The 24,033-nt window shown below is 38.8% G+C and overlaps 1 protein-coding gene and 1 pseudogene across 1 annotated transcript in view; one reads left to right on the forward strand and one right to left on the reverse strand.

Annotated features, from left to right (window-relative positions):
- Positions 1 to 24,033, reverse strand: part of CYSLTR1 (cysteinyl leukotriene receptor 1) — a 60,787-nt gene that overhangs the window by 18,555 nt on the left and 18,199 nt on the right. The gene's annotated exons all lie outside the window — the stretch shown is intronic.
- On the forward strand, positions 54 to 22,931 carry LOC139033144 (histone-lysine N-methyltransferase SETMAR-like; annotated as a pseudogene).

Below are 24,033 nucleotides of genomic sequence, written 5' to 3' on the forward strand. Positions count from 1 at the left end.
TCAGTAGCAGAACAACTGAGGCAGAAGAATAGAGAAGTGACCTGGGGGAAAGAATGGTGGAAAACACTGCTTCAGAACAGAATATAGAAAAAAGGAAGAAAAAAGATGAATATGGCCTAAGAGTCCTCTGGGACAATATTAAACACACCAACATTTGCATTATAGGGGTGCCAGAAGGAAAAGAGAGAGAGAAAGGACTTGAGAAAATATTTGAAGAGGTAATAGCTGAAAACTTCCCTAACATGGGAAAAGACATAGTCGACCAAGTCCAGGAAGCACAGAATCTCAGGCAGGTTAAGCCCAAGGAGGAACACACCAAGACTCATAGTAATCAAACTGAAAAAATTAAAGACAAAGATAAAATATTAAAAGCAACAAGGGGAAAATGACAAATAATATGCAAGGGAATACCCATAGGGCTGTCTGATGATTTCTCAAAAGAAACTCTACAAGCCAGAAGGGAATGGCAAGATATATTTACAATGATGAAAGGGAGGTGACTGCAAACAAGAATACTCTACCCTACAAGACTCTCATTCAGATTTTTTTCACTTATTTTTATTAGTTGGAGGCTAATTACTTTACAATACTGTAGTGGTTTTTGCCATACATTGACATGAATCAGCCATGGATTTACATGTGTTCCCCATCATGATCCCCCCTCCTGCCTCCCTCCCCATCCCATCCCTCTGGGTCTTCCCAGTGCACCAGCCCTGAGCATTTGTCTCATGCATCCAACCTGGGCTGGTAATCTGTTTCACCCTTAATAGTATACTTGTTTCAATGCTATTTTCTCGAAACATCCCACCCTCGCCTTCTCCCACAGAGTCCCAAAGTCTGTTCTGTACATCTGTGTCTTTTTTGTTTTGCATATAGGGTTATCATTACCATCTTTTAAAATTCCATATATATGTGTTAGTGTACTGTATTGGTTTTTATCTTTTTGGCTTACTTCACTCTGTATAATGGGCTCCAGTTTCATCCATCTCATTAAAAACTGGAAATAGAACTGCCATATGACCCAGCAATCCCACTCCTGGGCATACACACCGAGGAAACCAGATCTGAAAGATACACGTGCACCTCAATGTTCATCGCAGCACTGTTTATAATTGCCAGGGCATGGAAGCAACCTAGATGCTCATCAGTAGATGAATGGATAAGGAAGCTATGGTGCATATACACAATGGAATATTACATTAAAAAGAATTCATTTGAATCAGTTCTCATTCAGATTTGATGGAGAAATCAAAGCTTTCCAGACAAGCAAAGGAGAATTTAGCACCATCAGATTAGCTTTACAACAAATGCTAAAGAACTTCTCTAGGCAGGAAACACAAGAGAAGGAAAAGACTTACACAAAATAAACCCAAAGCAATTAAGAAAATGGTAATAGGATCATACATATCAATAATTACCTTAACTGTAATCGGATTAAATGCACGAACCAAAAGACACAGACCAGCTAGGTAGATGAAAACATGTGCATGCACACTTTCACTTACCACATCACTCTATTTAACCACCCAAATTCTATGCAATTATTTTACATTGTTATATTAATCATGTTTCCGTTATGGCTTGCAATTGTAATTATCTTTTATTTTTTGTCTGGCTATTGATTGTGAAAACTGATAAACATCTTTTACTATTGTGATTATGTAACTAGTGTTCATTTTAATGCTGTTGTATCATGATTGGTCAACAGAAAACAATAGAATTTTATATCACCAAAGACTGGTGGGCTGCAGTCCATGGGGCCACAAAGAATTGGATATGAATAAGCAACTGAACAACAAAAACAGTATCACCAAAACTATCCTTTAATAGAAAACCCTGTAATCACTTAAAAAAATTTAGATGCATAACAGAATTATCTTGGAACTTTTTGAAAAATACAAATGCTTAGGTATTTTTTTTTTAACAAAAACAAATTCCATCCATCTTTTATTCATTTCAGTCTTCCCTATGGCAACAGCATTTATATTCCCACCACATGCAAAATATATTTATTTCTTGTGAGGCCCTTCAAATTCTTTTTTTTTCCTTTATTTTTATTAGTTGGAGGCTAATTACTTTACAATATTGTAGTGGTTTTTGCATTACATTGACATGAATCAGCCATGGATTTACATGTGTTCCGCATCCTGAACCCCCCTCCCATCTCTCTCCCCATCCCATCCCTCTGGGTCATCCCAGTGCACCAGCTCTGAGCACTTGTCTCATGCATCCAACCTTGACTGGGGATCTGTTTCACACTTGATAATATACATGTTTCAATGCTATTCTATCAGATCATCCCACCCTTGCCTTCTCCCATAGAGTCCAAAAGTCTGTTGTATACATCTGTGTCTCTTTTTCTGTCTTGCATATAGGGTTATTGTTACCATCTTTCTAAATTCCATATATATGCTTTAGTATACTGTATTGGTGTTTATATTTCTGGCTTACTTCACTTTGTATAATGGGCTCCAGTTTCATCCATCTCATTAGAACTGATTCAAATGTATTCTTTTTTAATGGCTGAGTAATATCCCATTGTGTATATGTACCATAGCTTCCTTATCCATTCATCTGCTGATGGGCATCTAGGTTGCTTCCATGTCCTGGCTATGATAAACAGTGCTGCGATGAATATTGGGATGCACGTGTCTCTTTCAGATCTGGTTTCCTCGGTGTGTATGCCCAGGAGTGGGATTGCTGGGTCATATGGCAGTTCTATTTCCAGTTTTTTAAGGAATCTCCACACTGTTCTCCATAGTGGCTGTACTAGTTTGCATTCCCACCAACAGTGTAAGAGGGTTCCCTTTTCTCCACACCCTCTCCAGCATTTGTTACTGTAGACTTTTTGAGAGCAGTCATTCTGACCAGGGTAAGATGGTACCTCATTGTGGCTTTGATTTGCATTTCTCTGATAATGAGCGATGTTGAGCATTTTTCTTTGTGTTTTTTAGCCATCTGTATGTCTTCTTTGGAGAAATGTCTGTTTAGATCTTTGGCCCATTTTTTGATTGGGTCACTTATTTTTCTGGAATTGAGCTGGTATTTTTGTTTCTTCAAAGCTCCATATGTTTTTCTAATGAGCAGCCATGTTTTAAAACAACTGGATTATATGATGATCTTTTACTTCTATAAAGTTTACTTCATTTTTTTCTATTTCATATTCAGCCCTCCCATTTTCTCTTGTTTATGTTTTCTAATTTCTCCATCTTTTTTTTGATGTTCTTTCTCAAGTTTTCATCAAGTTTAGTAGAAAAGCTTTTGTGTATACATACCACACACATATATATATATGTGTGTGTGTGTGTGTGCATATATATATAAATTATATGTGTACGTATATATATATGATCCCTCTTCATAGATCACTGCCTTGTTGTGGTGAAGGGGCTTGCATAACTCAATGAAGCTACGAGCCACACCATGCAGGGATACCCAAGATGCACAGGTCATAGTGGAGAGTTCTGACAAGATGTGATCCACTGGAGGAGGAAATTGCAAACCATTACCCCAGTATATTTGCTGTGAGAACTCCAAAAGCATGGAGTCGCAAAGAGTCAGACACAACTTGATGACTGAACAGCAACAATAATATACATATTTTAGAAATATGAATTCTTGCTTAACTAAAAGATTTATGACATTTTGATTCCATTTATTTGACTTAATATGAATAGAATGTTAGTTTTCTCATGAAACATATACATTACCATATGTAAAATAGATGACCAGTGTGAGTTTGATGCATGAAGTAGGGCACCCAAAGCCAGTGCTCTGGGACAACATAGAGGGATAGGGTGGGGAGCAGGGTAGGAGGGGGATTCAAGATGGGGGCAACGCATTTATACCTATGGCTGACTCATGTTGATGTATGGCAAAAACCATCACAATATTGTAAAGTAATCATCCTCTAGTTAAAATAATTAACTAATTTAAAAATAGATAGGCAACAGGCAACAAAGGTTTTCGGTATAGCATAGGGAATTATAGTTGATATCTTGCAATAACTTATGAAGGAAAATAATCTGAAATGTAATATATGTATATATGTATAAGTGAATCACCTTGCAGTGCACCTGAAATATTGTAAGCCAGCTATACTTTGGGGATCCCCTCATAGCTCAGTTTCTTCAATAAAGTATATAAAGAAAAATATGATCTTCTCAATAGATGTAAGAAAAGCTTTTGATAAAATTCACCAATGATTTATGATAAAACTCTTCAGCAAGTGGGCATAGAGAGAACATACTTCAACATAAAACAACTTCAACATATTCTCAATGGTGAAAAACTTAAAGCATTTCCTCTATGATCAGGAACAAGACATGAATGTCCACCCTTGCCACTTTTATTCTTTTTTATAGTTTTGGAAGTCCTAGGCATGACAATGAGAGAAGAAAAAGAAAAAAAGGAATCCAAATTGGAAAAGAAGAAAAACTGTCGCTGTTTGCAGGTTAAATGATATTATACATAGAAAATACTAAAGAGGCCACCAGTAAACTACTAGAGCTAATCAATGAATTTGGTAAAGTTCTGGATACAAAATTAATACACAGAAATCCCTTGAATTCCTATATACTAACAACAAAATATCAGAAAGAGAAATTAAGGAAACTCTCCCATTTACTATTGCAGCAAAAAGAATAAAATACCTAGGAATCAACCTACTTAAGGAACCAAAATACCTGTACTAGAAAACTATGAGGTACTGATGAAAGAAATAAAAGATGACACAAACAGATGGATAGATATACCATGTTCTTAGATTGAAAGAGTCAATATGGTGAAAATTGCTGTAGTACACAAAGCAATCTACAGATTCAATGCACTCTCTGTCAAATTACCAATCAAACTTTACAGAGAACTAGAACAAAATCTTAAAATTTGTCTGAAGACGCAAAAGACCCTGAATAGGAAAGGGGTTTTGAGAAAGAGAAATGGAACTAGAGGAGTCGGGCTCCCTGAATTCAGACACACTGAGTGGTTACAGAGAAAATTTAAAAACCATCTTGTATGGAGTAGAAGGACTTGATGATGGATGAAGCCAAATAGCTCTGTCTTCCCTGATGGACCCATCACCCCTGTATTTCACTTTGAGATTAATTTTAGTTTTATTCTATGTCATATTTTATTATAGCAAGTTCTTTGTTTTAATGATAAAGATTTTTCATTATGCAAAAACATACCTTTTTTGAAAAAGGAGAAATCCTCAGCTTAATTTTCTACTGAGACAAGGTCAATATAGATATAATGGGGAAAAGATAAAGGCTTTTGAGCCAGGATAGATCTGAGCTTGAATCATGGTTTCTCCACTTACTATTTTAACTTGGGCGAGTTACTTAACCTCACTGATACTCAGTTTTCTCATCTGTAAAGTGAAGATAGTAGAGGGGAGAAAGCCAAAGAATAAAACAACTCAAAAGGGCAATTTTAAGAAATAATATGGTCATTTATTTAAAATATTTCCAAAAGACCAAAGAGAATGAAGTTCATAAAATAGCAATTGCATTTGGTACTTAGGAGGCCTTGGAGACCTTGGAAAAATATTTTCAATACAGTGTTGCGTTTAGAACCAAAATAAAGGTTTTAATCAGACTTATTGATCTCCACTTTGGTAGTCATCATCAATAAAAACAGAAAAAGAATGAAGCAAAGTATATTATTTTTCTATTGTTGGTTTAACAAATTATCACAAACTTGAAACAACACCCACTTATTTCCTCATAGTTTCTATGGCTCAGGAGCTCAGATACAAGTCAGCTGGGTCCTCTGTTTAGGGTCTCACAGGGCTACAATCAAGTTGTCACCCAGAAACGAGATCTCATCTGAGGCTAGGGGTTCTCTTCCAAGATCACTGGTTATTGGTAGAATTCATTCCTTGTTATTGAGGTCCTGTTTTCTTACTGTCTCTCTTATTGGCCAGGAACCACTCTCAACTCTTGAAGGGCATTCTTAGACTCTTAACCCATGCCCCACTTCTCTCACAACATGGATGTTTGTTTTCCTCCAGTCCATCGGAAAAGAAATCTCTTTAAATCTTTCTAACTTCTTTTTCTAACTTCCCAACTTCTCCCCTGATATAGGTCTCACCTAATCAAGTAGTCCAACCCAGGATAATCTCCAGTTTGGTTAACTGAAAACCAATGGATTGTACTCTTAACACAGGAATAAATATCCTATTCACAGGTCCTACATACATTAAAGAGGAAGAGATTATATCAAGTTTGTACACCAAAGGGTAAGAATCCTGAGATCTATCTTTGAATTCTGCTCACCAAAGAAATAATGTCTGGGGGGGGGCTTTCTAGGGAGAAAAATGTGGTTCAAAGCTAAGCTAGATAAATCTGAAAAGAGTGACAGCTATGGAAGTATAGACTCATCTATAGAAACGTGATGAAGATTGGTTAAAGTTCTTCAGGTGGATTTTCATTTCATGAAAAACATATTTTTTTTTTGGTAAGGTGGGAGTGAATCACTGTAGTCTGCCTATAAGTGCTCTAACAGAATGGCATTGTCAGAAATCTTTGCTTCATGTCCAGATGAGGTCTCCTGGGTAAATTATAGCAAAATCTGGGAATTCAGATGAAAGTTTTCAGATGAAGTAAGGATTTTATAGTGTTGAAAGAAGCTCTTAAAGGCACATAATGCCATTAAAGAAAGCATCATTATTTTGTGCAGATGTTTCCAACTAGTGGGTGGGGGTAAAATTGTTAATAACTCTGAAAAATTAAATGAGGAAATGTAACTAAGTTGAACACTCTGTAAGTTTGTGTAGTTTGTTAAATACCAGTTAGGAAATGTACTGTATTGTTGCAAGTAAAGCTAGAAAGAAAGAAAATAAGGAAAGGGGGGGAGGGAAGAAAGAATTAGAAAAAAGAAAAGAAAGCAAGATAAAAAAAGAGAATGAACTAGGCGTTAAGTGTGGAAAGCAAGCTTCAACTTGTTCATTAATCAGCAGTGAAGAGGTAATTCTGGGTGACCACCATCTTGATCATACCTTCTATCTCCTTAGAATCTCCTGGTTGCTTACAGGAGAAAGCATAAATTTTATCCCACTCAGTTCAGTTCAGTTCAGTCACTCAGTCATGTCCGACTCTTTGCGACCCCATGAATCGCAGCACGCCAGGCCTCCCTGTCCATCACCGACTCCCAGAGTTTACTCAAACTCATATCCATCAAGTCAGTGATGCCATCCAACCATCTCATCCTCTGTCATCCCCTTCTCCTCCTGCCCCCAATCCCTCCCAGCATCAGGGTATTTTCAAATGAGTCAGCTCCTTGCATCAGGTGGCCAAAGTATTGGAGTTTCAGCTTCAGCGTCAGTCCTTCCAATAAACACCCAGGACTGATCTCCTTTAGATCGGTTGGATCTGGTTGGATCGCCTTGCAGTCCAAGGGACTCTCAAGAGTCTTCTCCAACACCACAGTTCAAAAGCATCAATTCTTCTGCACTCAGCTTTTTTTATACTCCAACTCTCACATCCATAAATGACTACTGGAAAAACCATAGCCTTGACCAGATGGACCTTTGTTGACAAAGTAATGTCTCTGCTTTTTAATATGCTGTCTAGGTTGGTCTTAACTTTCCTTCCAAGGAGTAAGCGTCTTTTAATTTCATGGCTGCAATCACCATCTTCAGTGATTTTGGAGCCCCCAAAAATAAAGTCTGACACTGTTTCCACTGTTTCCCCATCTATTTCCCATGAAGTGATGGGATCAGATGCCATGATCTTAGTTTTCTGAATGTTGAGCTTTAAGCCAACTTTTTCACTCTCCTCTTTCACTTTCATCAAGAGGCTTTTTAGTTCCTTTTCACTTTTGCCATAAGGGTGGTGTCATCTGCATATCTGAGGTTATTGATATTTCTCCCAGCAATCTTGATTCCAGCTTGTTCTTCTCCCAGCCCAGCCTTTCTCATGATGTACTCTGCATATAAGTTAAATAAGCAGGGTGACAATATACAAGCTTGATGTACTTCTTTTCCTATTTGGAAGCAGTCTGTTGTTCCATGTCCAGTTCTAGATTGTAGTAAATTACTTCTCAGAGTTCTTTCTGTTACTATAAATCTGCTAGCCTAATGTCAAATTTACTTCTTTAAGGTGTATTCAATTATTTGAAAAATTCTACCAGTGCACACTTTGGCACTCTACAGCAAGAAATGGCAGAACAAAGAATAATTTAGCAGTGTCCTGGTGGTCAGGCTTTCATGAAGATTAAAGACTAGACATGATCACAGAGCAAGTTCTATGAGAAGGGATGAAGGCTATGTTCCCATATAACTGTTAGCTGAATCAGATCACTGTGAACAAGAAGTATGTGTCAGATAAATAAAAAGGAAGTATGTATCAGAATACTGAAAACAATTCTTAAACAAAGCTACTCCTGAAGGAAACTTCCATAAGTGGCTATACAATCCCTATTTGTTGAATGACTTATTTTAATGGAATATTAGATACAGAAGAACACTTAGAAAACATCTAATCCATCCCACTCCCTTCATGACCCAGAAAGATAAAATGATTATTGAAAGTATCTCACAGAATTAGTGGCAGAGCCAGTATGCCTGGCTCACAGTCCAAGGCTATTTTCATTACACCACACTATTAAGTTTCAAATTCCACAAGGCCTGTTACTAAACAATAACATAAGATAAACTTGTGTATTGGTGTGAAAGTGAGAGTGTTAATTGCTAAGTCGTGTCTGACTCTTCATGACCCCATGGACTGCAGCCCACCAGGCTCCTCTGTCCATGGAATTCTTCAGGCAAGAACACTGGAGTCAGTAGCCATTCCCTTCCCCAGGGTATCTTCCTGACCCAGGGATTGAACCCGGGTCTCCTGCATCCCAGGCAGATTCTTTACCATCTGAGCCACCAGGGAAGCCCCATATACTGGTATAAATCATGAAAATTTAACAAACTTGTGGAGAGGACTGCTCAAAAGCCCCAGATTGATCCATTATTTTGCTCTCTCTTTGGTTTATAATATGGGAGAACTGTTTACTGAATGCTAGAAATTACAACTTTCTTTTTCATGTTCTTATTTCTCTTCTGTTTAATCAGTCTTTATCACTTACAACAAATTATTCATCTTAAAGCCCAGTTATAATCATTTCATATCTCTTTCAGAATTCTCTGATGACTTATTAAGCTTGAAGTACCATTCAAGACTACAATAATATTCTATCTTAACTTTATAGAGTCATTTTATATGGTTTACTATATATATAATATAAATGTGGTCTTATGAATAGCTCCATCCTTTATTTAGTCTCTTTGCTCAGGCCATTTTGCCACCTGAAACACTCTTTTCCTTCATTGTTATTTGATATAATTCTGACCACATTTTTTTCTTTTTCTTTTTTTTTTCATTTATTTTTATTAGTTGGAGGTTAATTACTTCACAACATCGCAGTGGATTTTGTCATACAGACATGAATCAGCCATGGAGTTACATGTATTCCCCATCCCAATCCCCCCTCCCACCTCCCTGTCCACCCCATTCCTCTGAGTCTTCCCAGTGTACCAGGCCTGAGCACTTGTCTCATGCATCCCACCTTGGCTGGTGATCTGTTTCACTATAGATAATATACATGCTGTTCTCTCAAAACATCCCACCCTCGCCTTCTCCCACAGAGTCCAAAAGTCTGTTCTGTATATCTGTGTCTTTTTTTCTGTTTTGCATATAGGGTTATCATAACCATATTTCTAAATGCCATATGTATGTGTTAGTATGCTGTAATGTTCTTTATCTTTCTGAACTTACTTCACTCTGTATAATGGGCTCCAGTTTCATCCATCTCATTAGAACTGATTCAAGTGAATTCTTTTTAAAGGCTGAGTAATATTCCATGGTGTATATGTACCACAGCTTCCTTATCCATTCATCTGCTGATGGGCATCTAGGTTGCTTCTGTGTCCTGGCTATTAAAAACAGTGCTACGATGAACATTGGGGTGCACGTCTCTTTCAGATCTGGTTTCCTTGGTGTGTATGCCCAGAAGTGGTATTGCTGGGTCATATGGCAGTTCTATTTCCAGGTTTTTAAGAAATCTCAACACTGTTTTCCATAGTGGCTGTACTAGTTTGCATTCCCACCAACAGTGTAAGAGGGTTCCCTTTTTCCACACCCTCTCCAGCATTTATTGCTTGTAGACTTTTGGATAGCAGCCATCCTGACTGGCGTGTAATGGTACCTCATTGTGGTTTTGATTTGCATTTCTCTGATAATGAGTGATGTTGAGCATCTTTTCATGTGTTTGTTAGCCATCTGTATGTCTTCTTTGGAGAAATGTCTGTTTAGTTCTTTGGCCCATTATTTGATTGGTTCATTTATTTTTCTGGAATTGAGCTTCAGGAGTTGCTTGTATATTTTTGAGATTAATCCTTTGTCTGACCACTTTTAAGACCATCTCTTACATCACTCCCTCTATAAAAACTTTCCTAATCTTCTGCACTACTGTGATATGTTTATTAAAAGCGATGTATTAGCTACTTACTGTGTGTCAATTCTCGGTTAGATCCTTTGAAAAATAGGACACAGACCCTGCCTGCCCATGAATGCTTACACTCTACTAGAATAAGACACAGATATCTTAACAAATTCATTTACTACACAATTACAGTTGCTGCAATAGAGGTATATAAAGAACACAAATAATGAGGATAGTACACGGTTTGCATATGTTAGTAAAGGCTTTACAAAAGATAGAGGTGTATGACAGGTGGAGAAGAGCATTCTAGGCAGGGGTAGAAGGTAGAATGGGCTTCCCTGGTAGGTCAGATGGTAAAGATCTGCCCGCAATTCAGGAGACTCTGGTTTGATTCCTGGGTCAGGAAGATCCCCCAGAGAAGGGAAAGGCTACCTATTCCAGTATTCTTGGGCTTCCCCTGTGGCTCAGATGGTAAAGAATTCACCTGCAGTGAGGGAGACCTGGGCTCAGTCCCTAGGTTGGGAAGATTCCCTGGAGGAGGGTACGGCAACCCAGTCCAGTATTCTTGCCTGGAGAATCCCCATGGACAGAAGACCCTGGAGGGCTATAGTCCATGGGGTCAAAAAAAGTCGGACACTATTGAGTGACTAAGCACAGTACAGCACAGAAGGTAGAATGAGCAAAGATTTGGAGATTTGAAATAGCATGACATGTTTAGGGAATAGCTAGCAGTGTGATAGGGATGAAATATAAGATGAAGGTTGTATATGTGTGCAGGTGTGTCTATTTAGGTGTATGCATCTGTGTATGTTTGCATTATTGAGTTTAAACATGAGAAAATAGGTTGGCAAAAAATGCAGAAACTAGATCACAATGGTCTAGTATATTGTTTTAGAGAATGAAAGTTTATCCTTTAGGGAATGGAAAGTTACTAGAATGTGCAGAGGAAAAAAAAATACTAACAGGTAATGGAAAGTGGAGGGTGTCTCAGGTAGCTCAGTGGTAAAGAATCCATCTGCCAAGCAGGAGATGTGGGTTCAATCCCTGGGTCAAAAGATACCCTGGAGGTGGACCCACTCCAGTGCTCTTGCCTGGAGAATTCCATGGACAGAGGACCCTCGTGGGCTACAGTCTATGGGGTCACAAAGAGTCGAACACAGCTTAGCAACTAAAACAGCAAAGGCAAGGGAAAGTGGAAGTGGAGAAACAAAGACAGAGATTGCCTATCTCTGAGAGACTTAACTTCCTTGGTGAAATAAGAAACAATGTTGTCTGTTGAGAAAAAGAGGGCTAAACTTGGGTTCAGGTCTTTTGAAAATTGGTGAAGGTTTGAATGGTGACTCTAGGGATTGGGAGGGAAATATGACCAAGAAGAAATTGAAGGCCCAGTTGAGGTTGGAGAGTATGAATTTTTAGTGGATCCAGCTGCAAAATTGTGCCATTTGTTTTAGGAGTGTTTAAAAACTTGGGTGTAAGAGAAAAAAAATGCAAATGCTTAAATCGATATAAGGTTGGGATCATAGAGCAAGTGCTATGGAAGGACAATGGGATAAGAAAGTTAAAAATGCTACAAAAAGAGTAGTTAAAAGTGAAACAATGAAGAAGTTTAACAGGTTAGGAAAAAAGGGAGGAATCAAGGGGTGCAAAGATTTAACTGAGATTTAAGGACTGGTATAGGGATTCTTGGGGTCGCAAAGATTCGGACATGACTGAGCGACTGCACTGAACTGACTGAACTGATAGGGCTTCCTTGGTGGCTCAGTGGTAAATAATCTGCCTGCCAATGCAAGATATGTGGGTTCAAGATGCAGGTTCGACCTCTGGGTGGGGAAGATCCCCTACAGTAAGAAATAGCAACCCACTCCAGTATTCTTGCCTGGAAAATTCCACGGACAGAGGAACCTGGTGGGTTACAGTCCATGGGGTCACAAAAAGTCGGACATGACTTAGCAACTAAACAACAACAAGGAGAACTGGTATAGTAACAAAGAGATATCCTGTTCCAATGAACTGATGACTTGCTCAACAGCACATAGCTGGGAACAGGGCTGGGACTAGAACACAGGCACTGCAACCAACAATCTAGTTCTGCTACCACAGTGCTGCCTCAATAGCCACTCTTTCTTTTTGGCTCACTTCATCAGTGACAGAGTTTTCAGATAGTCAATTGTGGCTATCAGTGTTGCCAAGATCTGTGAAACACAAATTTTGGTGCTTTGTTCTGTGCTTTTCTATTTCCCTTGGAGAATCTACCAATTTACATGGCTTAAAAATATCACTTATGTATTAATAGATGATTCAGATTTCTGTCTCAGGCACAAACCTGATCTTTAGTCTCTCATTTTTGTCTACCTATTACGTTATTGGTTTTTCCAGTGGTCATGTATGGATGTGAGAGTTGGACTGTGAAGAAAGCTGAGCACCGAAAAATGAATGCTTTTGAACTATCATGTTGGAGAAGACTCTTGAGAGTCCCTTGGACTGCAAAGAGATCCAACTAGTCCATCCTGAAGGAGATCAGTCCTGGGTGTTCTTGGAAGGACTGATGCTGAAGCTGAAGCTCCAGTACTTTGGCCACCTCATATGAAGAGTTGACTCATTGGAAAAGACCCTGATGCTGGGAGGGGTTGGGGGCATGAGAAGGGGACAACAGAGGATGAAATGGTGGATGGCATCACCAACTCGATGGGCATGAGTTTGAGTAAACTCTGGGAGAGGGTTATGGACAGGGAGGACTGGCGTGCTGCGATTCATGGGGCTCCATGGAGTCGGACACGACTGAGCGACTGAACTGACTGAACTGAACTGATTATGTTATTCTTCTTGGACTTCATATGTTTCCCTCAGTTTTGACATGTTTAAAGACAAATATCATCTTCCTTCCCAACTCAAATTCTCCAACTGACTTTTCTGTTTTTGTTCCATTGACCTAATAGTCTTTCAGTCACTCAAGCACAGAATCTGGTATTCATATTTGACCCCAACCAACTCTGACCTCTTCCCTCACATGTAAACGCTGAGTTCTGTTAATTCTTATTCTGCAGTATCCTCTGACCCTCTTTCTTCCACCAATGTAGTTCAGAATCCTGATAGCATTGAAAGATTGTTGCTGAACGATAAGACGCCGGGATTCTCGGCCTCCGGAGGAGTTGAATTCAATCCGGGGCCAGAGACGAGGCTGGATCGCTCAGAGCTTTTGTGTAATAAAGTTTTATTAAAGTATAAAGGAGATAGAGAAAGCTTCTGACATAGGCATCAGAAGGGGGCAGAAAGAGTACCCCCCTGCTAGTTTTCAGCTGTATGCTATATAGTCACTCGCAGTCTGTTAATGAAAAGAAGGGAATGTCTTAAAATTCAGAATGGCACCAGATAATTCACCCCAGGCCATAAAACGATTGACCTGAATCTTGTAGAAGGGCAGATTACCAAACAAATAATTTCATTTACACAGATTAGGGGAACAATATCTGAGTATAACATACTGGTTTGTCAAGTAGTTTGAGCCATTTGGCGGAATCAACTTGAAGACAGAGTCTGGGGTACATTAACATAGCTTAAGACAAACATTTCCATAAGAAAAATGTATTGGTTAACTCAAAGTTTTGAGAATAGTTAGCTTCAGGTAAAACCAGGTGTCATGGCAACACAGCATTTTAACAGAAACCGTCTTTTAAATTTGTATAGAGAAGGAAAAAAAAATCTCTAGTTTGTTTCCTCCTGCCGCTTAAGAGAGATAAAGATGTCTGGCACTTGTAGCCTATTTCCTCTGTTTGGAGACCCCTGGCCTTCCTGCCTGTTACCCTCTCAGCATCATGTCTGGGCTACTTGAGGGTACTTGAACTATGTGTCTTTTGCCCTTTACATAGTCAAAGAGGTGAACTTGGCAAATTTCTACTTGTAGTTCAAGAGCAAAATAAGTGGCCATTCTCTACAAATGTTCCTTTGCTCATGGCTTTATTATTTCATTTATTACAGTGATTTAATTACTCTTTTTGCTTACATGTCTGTCATACCCACTTAGACAGTAAGCCCATTAATGGCCATGAGCCTGTTTTATCCATTTTTTCTCTCTTCCTCTCCTAGTTGAGCAACTTTCGAAGAGTAACACTGTGGTACAGGAGATTTTGAGTTATTTGACTCCCCAGGGTGAGTGTCCTGGGGGAAGCATGTTTTTAGTATGGGAACATAGGTGCTATTGTGCAGGAATCTAGATAATGGTGTAAAGTGGAAGTGAAATGTGTACTCTTAGAATGATAGAGTCTTTAAAAAAAAACCTTGAAAAATCAAAGAATGTAGGGTATCATGACTCATCCACCCTCTCTCTCTCCAACCCACATCCATGTCCACGTGTATGAATTACTAGAGAAGAAAGGAAAAGTGGTAGTGCAGTTGTATCCACACATTTGGGAAGAAATAGAAGGAAGAGCTTGAAAAAAAAATAGCTAAAGCAGTGTGATGGGGCTGTAGGAGAGTTCAAAGTGGCTGAGGACAGAGACTGTTGAGACTCCAAAGGTCAAAAGCTGTGTCTGACCATAGTTCTGTGTAACACATAATTCAGTCAACAAGAGAGACTGAAAGATTAAATCAGCATTTGGATGTAGTTTTATGATTCTGTTTAGTTGACTGCCTCCCCAAGACTTTCTTTACCTTTCTAGTAAAATTTAGCATGCACTGGATTGTCTGTATATATTGGAGGACTGCCAGCAGGGCTGGGGTGATAAGGCAAAAGCAGAAGGGGAAGTGGGGGGGCTCAGGGCTCTGCTTCAAAGACAGATACTTCCTCAACTTTTGCTGAGTAGTGAAAAAATGCAGGAAACTTAGTTTGCATGAAGGTACAGCTCAATGGTTCATGCTTTTATTTGGCCAACTCCCCAATACCGTCTTTTCTATTCTCCATGTATCCTATTATTGACAAATGAAAAAATTTAGTTGTGCTATTCATTTTAAAGCTCTACTCAGGAAGCTGAAGGACAATCCTTCCCCTTCAACTTTATTGAGGTATATTTGACAAATAAAATAACATATTTAAAGTGTACAATGTGATGATCTGATATATATTTACATTGTGAAGGGATTCCCCCCAACAAGTTAATTATCAGGACAATGATTTATTCATCTTTTTATATAGAAGGTGTTTTATTGAATAAATACATGAATGAATAATAGGATCAACAAATATGAGTGTTTTGTAAACTCTAAAACACTATACAAATGTAAATTTTGATGATTCTCTTTCCTATTCACATCAGACTTAGCTCAGGTTTCACTTCCTGACACCTACTTTGACTGTTTCATCCTACACTCATATTTCTCCTTTTTGAACTTATATTATTTTTATTGCCTGTACCAATAGTATGACAACAAGTATTCTATTGCTTTGCATTGTATCTTTTAGTGTGTAGGAAACTAGTCTCCCTAGGTAGATTGTGAACTTCCCTAGAGCAGGAGAAAGTCCAGCCTTTTTTCCCTCCTAAGCTCTGTGAACCCAAAGCCTAACCTGCCACCACACTTTGCACATAGAAAAATGTTTGTTAAATGATTGGTTATTGCTTAACTGGAGCAAAGCTGCACATCCCCCATGGAGTTTTAATCTATAAATGACCAGGATTATACTAATGATCCCAGTGGTTTTCCTCCATGATAGTAAAAGATCTTGAGGAGGAAAGTAGAAAGACCCCTCCCCTGTCATTACTGTTGCCTTATTATTACAATAAGTAGTATTTACCTTGGCATGTCCAGGGATATACTTAGTAGCATTCTAACTAGTATTAAAAATTACAGGAGGAATTGATACTACATTGTTGACAGTTCTATGACCTCTCTTCTCCAGTAGTTAATTCATTCTTAAGAGATCATCACACTCATCAAATTGGGCCACTCTATTGTCAAACAGTTAGATTCCAAACACAGGACACTGTCAAGTCCAAATGGAAGTCAGACTTGGCATTAAACTTAATGTCACTATGTGCCCTCTTGCATAGTGAAGTCACTCAGTCATATCCAACTCTTTGCAACCCCACGGATTATAGTCTACCAGGCTCCTCTGTCCATGGAATTTTCCAGGCAAGAGTACTGGAGTGGGTTGCCATTTCCTTCCTCATGGGATCTTCCCAACCCAAGATCGAACCCAGGTCTCCTGCATTGCAGGCAGATGCTTTACCATCTGAGCCACCAGGGAAGCATAGTACCATGATACAAATATTTTATATTGTATGATCAGAATGAAGCAATGCATAAGAGCAGACCTCAGGGAAAATATGAGTCACAAAATGGCAATAGAAATCTTGAGGAGTGCATGAGTGTGTGTGAGAGAGGACAGTGGGAGATTAATTCTACTCTTAGTCTAGATGGTCAAAATATGTTACAGACAGCTTACATACTTTTGAACTTTTTGTAAAGTACTAACTAGAGGGCTGACCTTTCAGGGATACCTGTATGAGTCCCTACCGAATTACTAGCAATTTGTAATCCTCCTAAGTTCTGAGGTCTTTCCTCAGACCTGGCTCCAAGGCCTGCTTCTAACTTCTTGGTATTTTAGATGCCTGGATTTTGGAAGCAAGATAATTGTTCTTTAAGAGATTGCTTTTTATGGAAGGACGTAGTCATAAACAAGAATTCAATTTCATATTAAACATATAAACCAAATGTTTACCCGAACTGGGTAACCAATTCAGAATGAAAAGAAGCTTTTAATATCTTGTAAGGCCTGAATTTCTTAGAAACTTTGGAATAAATAAACAAGATGTGTTAGAGGTGTTTGAGTATTGTTCACTTCAGTTCAGTTCAGTTCAGTCGTGTCTGACTCTTTGCGACCCCATGAACCGTAGCATGCCAGGCCTCCCTGACCATCACCAACCCCCAGAGTCCACTCAGACCCCTGTCCATCGAGTCAGTGATGCCATCCAACCATCTCATCCTCTGTCGTCCCCTTCTCCTCCTGCCCTAAATCTTTCCTAGCATCAGGGTTTTTTCAAATGAGTCAGTTCTTTGCATCAGGTGGCCAAGGTATTGGAGTTTCAGTTTCAACATCAGTCCTTCCAATGAACACCCAGGACTGATCTCCTTTAGGATGGACTGGTTGGATTTTCTTGCAGTCCAAGGGACTCTCAAGAGTCTTCTCCAACACCACAGTTAAAAAGCATCAATTCTTCGATGCTCAGCCTTCTTTATAGTCCAACTCTCACATCCATACATGACCACTGGAAAAACCATAGCCTTGGCTAGACGGACCTTTGTTGGCAATGAAATGTCTCTGCTTTTTAATGTGCTGTCTACGTTGGTCATAACTTTCCTTCCAAGGAGTAAGCGTCTTTTAATTTCATGGCTGCAATCACCATCTTCAGTGATTTTGGAGCCCAGAAAAATAAAGTCAGCCATTGTTTGCACTGCTTTCCCATCTATTTGCCATGAAGTGATTGAGTATTGTTACTGCTAACTTAATTCCACTTATCATGTAGAACCCATGACAACAGTGATAGGCCTATGTAAAAATAATGGCTATTAATCTGAAATAGGTGAGAAATCTTGACAAGTCCTATATGTCAGTCATCTCAAAATGTGATTCCAAACTGGATTTTCCATTCCTTTTTAGAGGAAAGAGATTGATGAAAAGTAAATGAAAGCTTGATGTGCCAGAGGACTCTAAGTCTAGATCTCAGTCCCCTTTCCTTTTTCATTAGTGACACTTAAGTAGGAGCTCAAATGTCTGGGATATGATTCCACGAACACTCTAAATAAGATAAGATGGCATTTTAGTCTTCAAAAGGAAAACCAACTCTGTATTTAAGTGCTAAAGGGTTTATGTTTACTCTTCTATTTTGCCTCGTTTCCCCTATTTCTACCAGGGCCCCTCCTTAACCTATATCTTCCAAACATGTAAAGATGTTTCTTTTTTCTCTCAAATGTGTGCATAGTATGCTAAGTTGCTTCAGTCGTGTCTGACTCTGTGGGACCCCATGGACTACAGCCTGCTGGACTCCTATGTCTATGGGATACTCCAGGCAAGAATATTGGAATGGGTAGCTGTTCTCATCTCCATGGAATCTTCCCTATCCAGGGATCAAACCTGCATCTCTTACATCTAACCTGCATTGACAGGTGGGTTCTTTACCACCTGGCAAGCTCCTGTCTCGTATGTACTGCCCCCTAAATAAATAAGAAAAGCTTGTAGGGCACAAAGAAAAGAGGGATCGTGATGGGATGAAGTGGGATGGGCTGGAAAGAAGAAGTAAGATAGAAGAGTCTTGTGCACAACTTGTTTATCGGTGGTTTTCCCTACCAACCTGTGAAGAATTCTCAGTCAAAGGCAAAAGTAATTGTCAGTTGACAGTGTTTTAGCACCAGTATTGTAACATGAATTAACTGACCTAAGATGTCTGAATTTATCTAATCAGGTTAAATGGCTTCCTTTGATGCTTTTTCTATAAGAATGAAGATGTGCCACTACCAGCTATGAGTCTACCAGACTTATTGACAGTTGTATTTCTTCAATACAAATAAACAAATTGATAATCTTATTCAAGAATCTCTTTTATAGGATTGATTAATAGGAATCTAACTTCTTATTTTTTTACACCTGATTGAACAAGGGAAGCTGTTTCTTACTGGCTCTCAAATCATACCATGTTTGGTAACCATGTAGCCTGAAACATAAATATCATTGATATGAGGGATAAAAATGACTTTAGGTCTTTGTATTTTAGGGAAAGATACATGCACTATACCTACTTATGTATTCTGGAACATCATTTGTATTATAACTAAATCTTTGGTTGGACAAATGGATTGATAACAGAGTAGTAGAATATTGTGTTACATTCAGAAATCAGTGTAAAAATTATTTTGATTCTCAGCATTTGATCCTAGGAATCAATGGACTTAATGGAAGTAATATGTAGGGAAAAAGTAAATAGCATTTTCACAGAAATGCTTCTTAAATACTACTCTTAAATATTTCAATCCTTTCAACAGAAAATTAATAAGTGAACATTGGCCTTAAATGGCATTTCAGATGACTTGGACTTATATTTGTAGAGCATTCCATCCAAAAGTAGCAGACAACATACTCCTTTCAAGTGCCCACAAAACATTATCTAGGATTGACCACATGCTGGGCCACAGAACTAGCCTTGATAAATTTAATAAAATTAAAATGGTATCAAGAATCTTCTCTGATCACAACGCTATGAGTTTAGAAATAAACTACAAGAAAAAAACCCATAAAACCACAAACATGTGGTGGCTAAACACTAAGCTACTAAACAACCAATGGATCACTGAAGAAATAAAAAAGGAAGTAAAAAAAAAAAACCTACTGACAAATGAAAATGAAAGCACAAGCCCAAAACCTATGGGATGCAGCAAAAACAGTTCTAAGAGGCAAGTTTATAGCACTGCAATCTTACCTCAAGTAACAAAAAAAGAAAAACTCAAATAAACAACCTAACCTTATACCTAAAACAACTAGAGAAAAAAGAACAAAACCTAAAGTTAACAGAAGGAGAGAAGTCATAAAGATCCGAGCAGAAACAAATGAAATAGAGACAAAGAAAAAAAACTGCAAAGATCAATGAAACTAAAAGCTGGCTCTTTGAAAAGATAAACAAAATACATAAACCTTTAGCCAGACTCATCAAGAGAAAAAGGGAGAGGACCCAAATCAACAAAATCAGAAATCAAAGAGAAGTTGCAACTGACACTACAGAAATACCAAGATCATAGTACCAATACTATGAGCAACTATATACCAAAAAAATGGACAACATGGAAGAAGTGGACAAATTCTTAGAAAGGTACAAGACTGAACCAAGAAGAAATATAAAATATTAACAAATTAATCATAAGCACTGAAATTGAAATTGTGATTGAACCCCCCCCCCCCAAAAATGAAAGCCCAGGACCTGACAGTGTCACAAGCAAATTTTATGAAACATTTAGAGAAAAGTGAACATTTATCCTTCTGAACCTGTTCCAAAAATTGCAGAGGAAAAAAAACTTCCTAACTCATTTTATGAGGCCACCATCACCCTGATACCAAAACCAGATAAAGATATCACAAAAGAAGAAAGTTACAGTCTAATATCACTGATGAACATAGAGATGCAAAAATCCTCAACAAAATACTTAGCAATCCATATCCAACAATACATTAAAAAGATCATACACAGTGATCAAGTGGGATTCATCATAGGGATGGAAGGATTTTTCAATATCCATACGTCAACAAATGTGATACACCACATCAAAAAACTGAAGAATAAAAATCATATGATCATCTCAATAGATGCAGAAAAAACTTTTGACAAAATTCAGCACCTGTTTATGATTAAAAAAAACTCTCCAGAAAGTGGGCATAGAGGGAAAACACCTCAAAATAATAAAGGCCATATAAGACAAACTTGCAGCTAGCATCATACTCACTGGTGAAAATCTGAAAACATTCCCTCTAAGATCAGAAACAAGACAAGGATGTTTACTCTTGCCACTTTTATTTAACATAGTTTTGGAAGTCCTAGGTTACAGCAATCAGAGAAGAAAAAAAAGTAAAGGGAGTCCATATTGGAAAAGAAGAAATAAAACTGTCACTGTATGAAAATGACATGATACTTTAGATGAAAGATCCTAAAGATGCTACCAGAAAATTATTAGAACTCATCAATGAACTTGGTTAAGTTGCAGGTTACAAAATTAATACACAGAAATCTGTTGCATCTTTATGCACTAACAATGAAAGATCAGAAAGAGAAATTCAAGAAATAATTCCATTTACCATCACATCAAAAACAATATGATATCTAGGAATAAACATAATTAAAGATACAAAAGACATGTACTCTTAAAACTATAAGATGCTAATGAAAGAAACTGAAGAAGACATAAACCAATGGGCAGATACACCATGTTTGTAGATTGGAAGAATCAATACTGTCAAAATGACTATACTACCCAAGGCAATCTACAGATTCAATGCAATCTCTATCAAAATACCAATGGAATTTATCACAGAACTATGACAAAAAAATCTAAATTTGCATGGAGACACAAAAGATCATGAATAGTCAAAGCAATTTTGAGAAAGAAAGACAGAGCTGGAGAAATCAGGCTCCTTAACTTCAGACTATATACTATATAGGTTGGTGCAAAAGTAATTGCGGTTTTTGCATTTTGCTGTTTGATATTGGAATACATTCTTAAATAAATGTGGTTATGTTATACATCATTTTAATGTGCATTTCTCACTTTACGTTTTTTTGGCTAGTGACATTACCTGCTGCTTATTTTATCTTTATTTTAGACTATGGAAATGAAGTTAGACAAAAATCAAATTTGAGTGATTCTCTTATTCCAGTTCAAAATGGGTTGTAAGCAGTGGAAACAACTCGGAACACCAACAGCACATTTGGCCCAGGAACTGCTAATGAATATATAGTGCAGTGGTGGTTAAAGAAGCTTTGCAAAGGAGATGAGATCCTTGAAGATGAGGAGCATAGTGGCCGGTCATTAGAAGTTGACAATGACCAACTGAAAGCAGTCACTGAAGCTGATCCTCTTACAACTCTACACTATGTTGCTGAAGAACTCAACATTGACCATTCTATGGTTACTCAGAATTTGAAGCAAACTGGAAAGGTGAAAAGCTCAATAAGTGGATGCCTCATGAACTGACTGAAAATAAAAAAAAAAATCTTCATTATTAAGTTTCGTCTTCTCTTATGCAACAAGGAGCCACCTCTTGATCAGATTGTAACATGTGATGAAAAGTGGATTTTATACAACTGGCGACAACCAGCTCAGTGGTTGGACCTATAAGAAGCTCCAAAACACTTCCCAAAGCCAAGTGAAAAGTAGTTAAAGTGTTAATTGCTAGGCTCCTCTATCCATGGAATTCCCCAGGCAAGAATACTGGAGTAGGTAGCCATTTCTTTCTCCAAGGGATATTTCTATCCCAGGGATTGAACCCAGGTCTCCTGCATTGCAGGCAGATTCTTCACCATTTGAGCCATCAGGGAAGCCCCTTCCAAAGTCAAACTTGCATCAAAAAAGGTCATTGTCACTGTTTGGTGGTATGCTGCCAGTCTGACCCACTACAGCTTTCTGAATCCCAGCAAAACCATTACACCTGAGAAGTATGCTCAGCAAATTGATGAGATACAGCAAAAACTTCAGTGTCTTCAGCTGTCATTGCTTAACAGAAAGGGCCCAGTTCTTCTCCATGACAGTGCTCAACCACACATTGCACAACCAACACTTCAAAAGTTGAATGAATTGGGCTACAAAGTTTTGCCTCATCCACCATATTCACCTGTCCTCTTGCCAAACCACTACCACTTATTCAACCATTTGGACAACTTTTTGCATGGAATACACCTTCAGAACTAGCAGGAGACACAAACTGCTTTCCAAGAGTTCGTCAAATCCTGAAGCACAGATTTTTGTACTACAGGGATAAACATCTCTTGTTGTAAAAAATGTGTTATTGTAATGGTTCCTATTTTGATTAATAAAAATGTGTTTGAGCCTAGTTATAATGATTTAAAATTCACTCTCTAAAATCACAATTAGGGTAGGAGTTAAGGTAGTGGAGGAATAGGACGGGGAGACCAATTTCTCCCCCACAAATTCATTGAACGAACATTTGAACGCTGAGCAAACTCCACAAAACAACTTCTGAACGCTGGCAGAGGACATCAGGCACCCAGAAAAGCAGCCCATTGTCTTTGAAATGATGTAGGACAAAATATAAAAGATAAAAAGAGAGACTAAAGAGTTAAGAATGGAGATCCGTCCCAGGAAGGGAGTCTTAACAGAGGAAGTTTCCAAACACCAGGAAACCCTCTCATCGGTGGGTCTGGGGGTGGTGTTTGAATCTCAGAGGGCAACCTAACTAACTGGGAGGAGAAATAAATAAACAAAACCCACACATTACATGCTTAAAGGCAACTCCCAGCAGAAAAGTACCCCAGACACTCGCATCCACCGCCAGCAAGTGGGGGCTGAACGGAGAGGAGCGGGTGGCATAGCTTAGGGTAAGGACCAGGCATGAATGCCCTGAGGGCAATCTGAGGGAGCTAATGTGAGATAGCAACCTAAACTGTGGGATAGCACGCACACGCAAGAGAGTTAACCTGTGAAAAGCCCTAACCTAACGCATTGCTGGCCTGTTCACAGAACAAAGGACTGAGCAATACCAGAGAAGAGCTAGCTGGTTGTGGACCAGTCCATCCCCTGCCAGAGGCACGTGGGGAGGTGGGCGCCAGTCAGAGCCGGAAAGGGGCAAACTTGGCCCCAGAGAGGGCATCCTCTACCAAACTGCAAACAGGCTTCCAGTTTCTAACCAAAGACTTCCTGAGATTCTGGATGGTTGACATCCACCGAGGGGGTCGCAGCCAGAGATCAGCTCCCCAGAAGAGACACAAGCACACCAGACGGGGCGTGCCCGGAAGCTGAGGCTGGGACCGGGCACCGCACCGATAAAATGCATTGCACCTGAAGAGAGTGTGCTCATCAAGCACCTGATTGCCTGAGCTGCTTGGGAATGGCACAAAACGCAGGCCCAACCGAGTCTGAGCCTTTGTGGAGTACCTGAGAACCTGAATTGAGCGG

Source organism: Odocoileus virginianus, chromosome X (genome assembly GCF_023699985.2).
Source record: "Odocoileus virginianus isolate 20LAN1187 ecotype Illinois chromosome X, Ovbor_1.2, whole genome shotgun sequence".
NCBI classification, from domain to species: domain Eukaryota; kingdom Metazoa; phylum Chordata; class Mammalia; order Artiodactyla; family Cervidae; genus Odocoileus; species Odocoileus virginianus.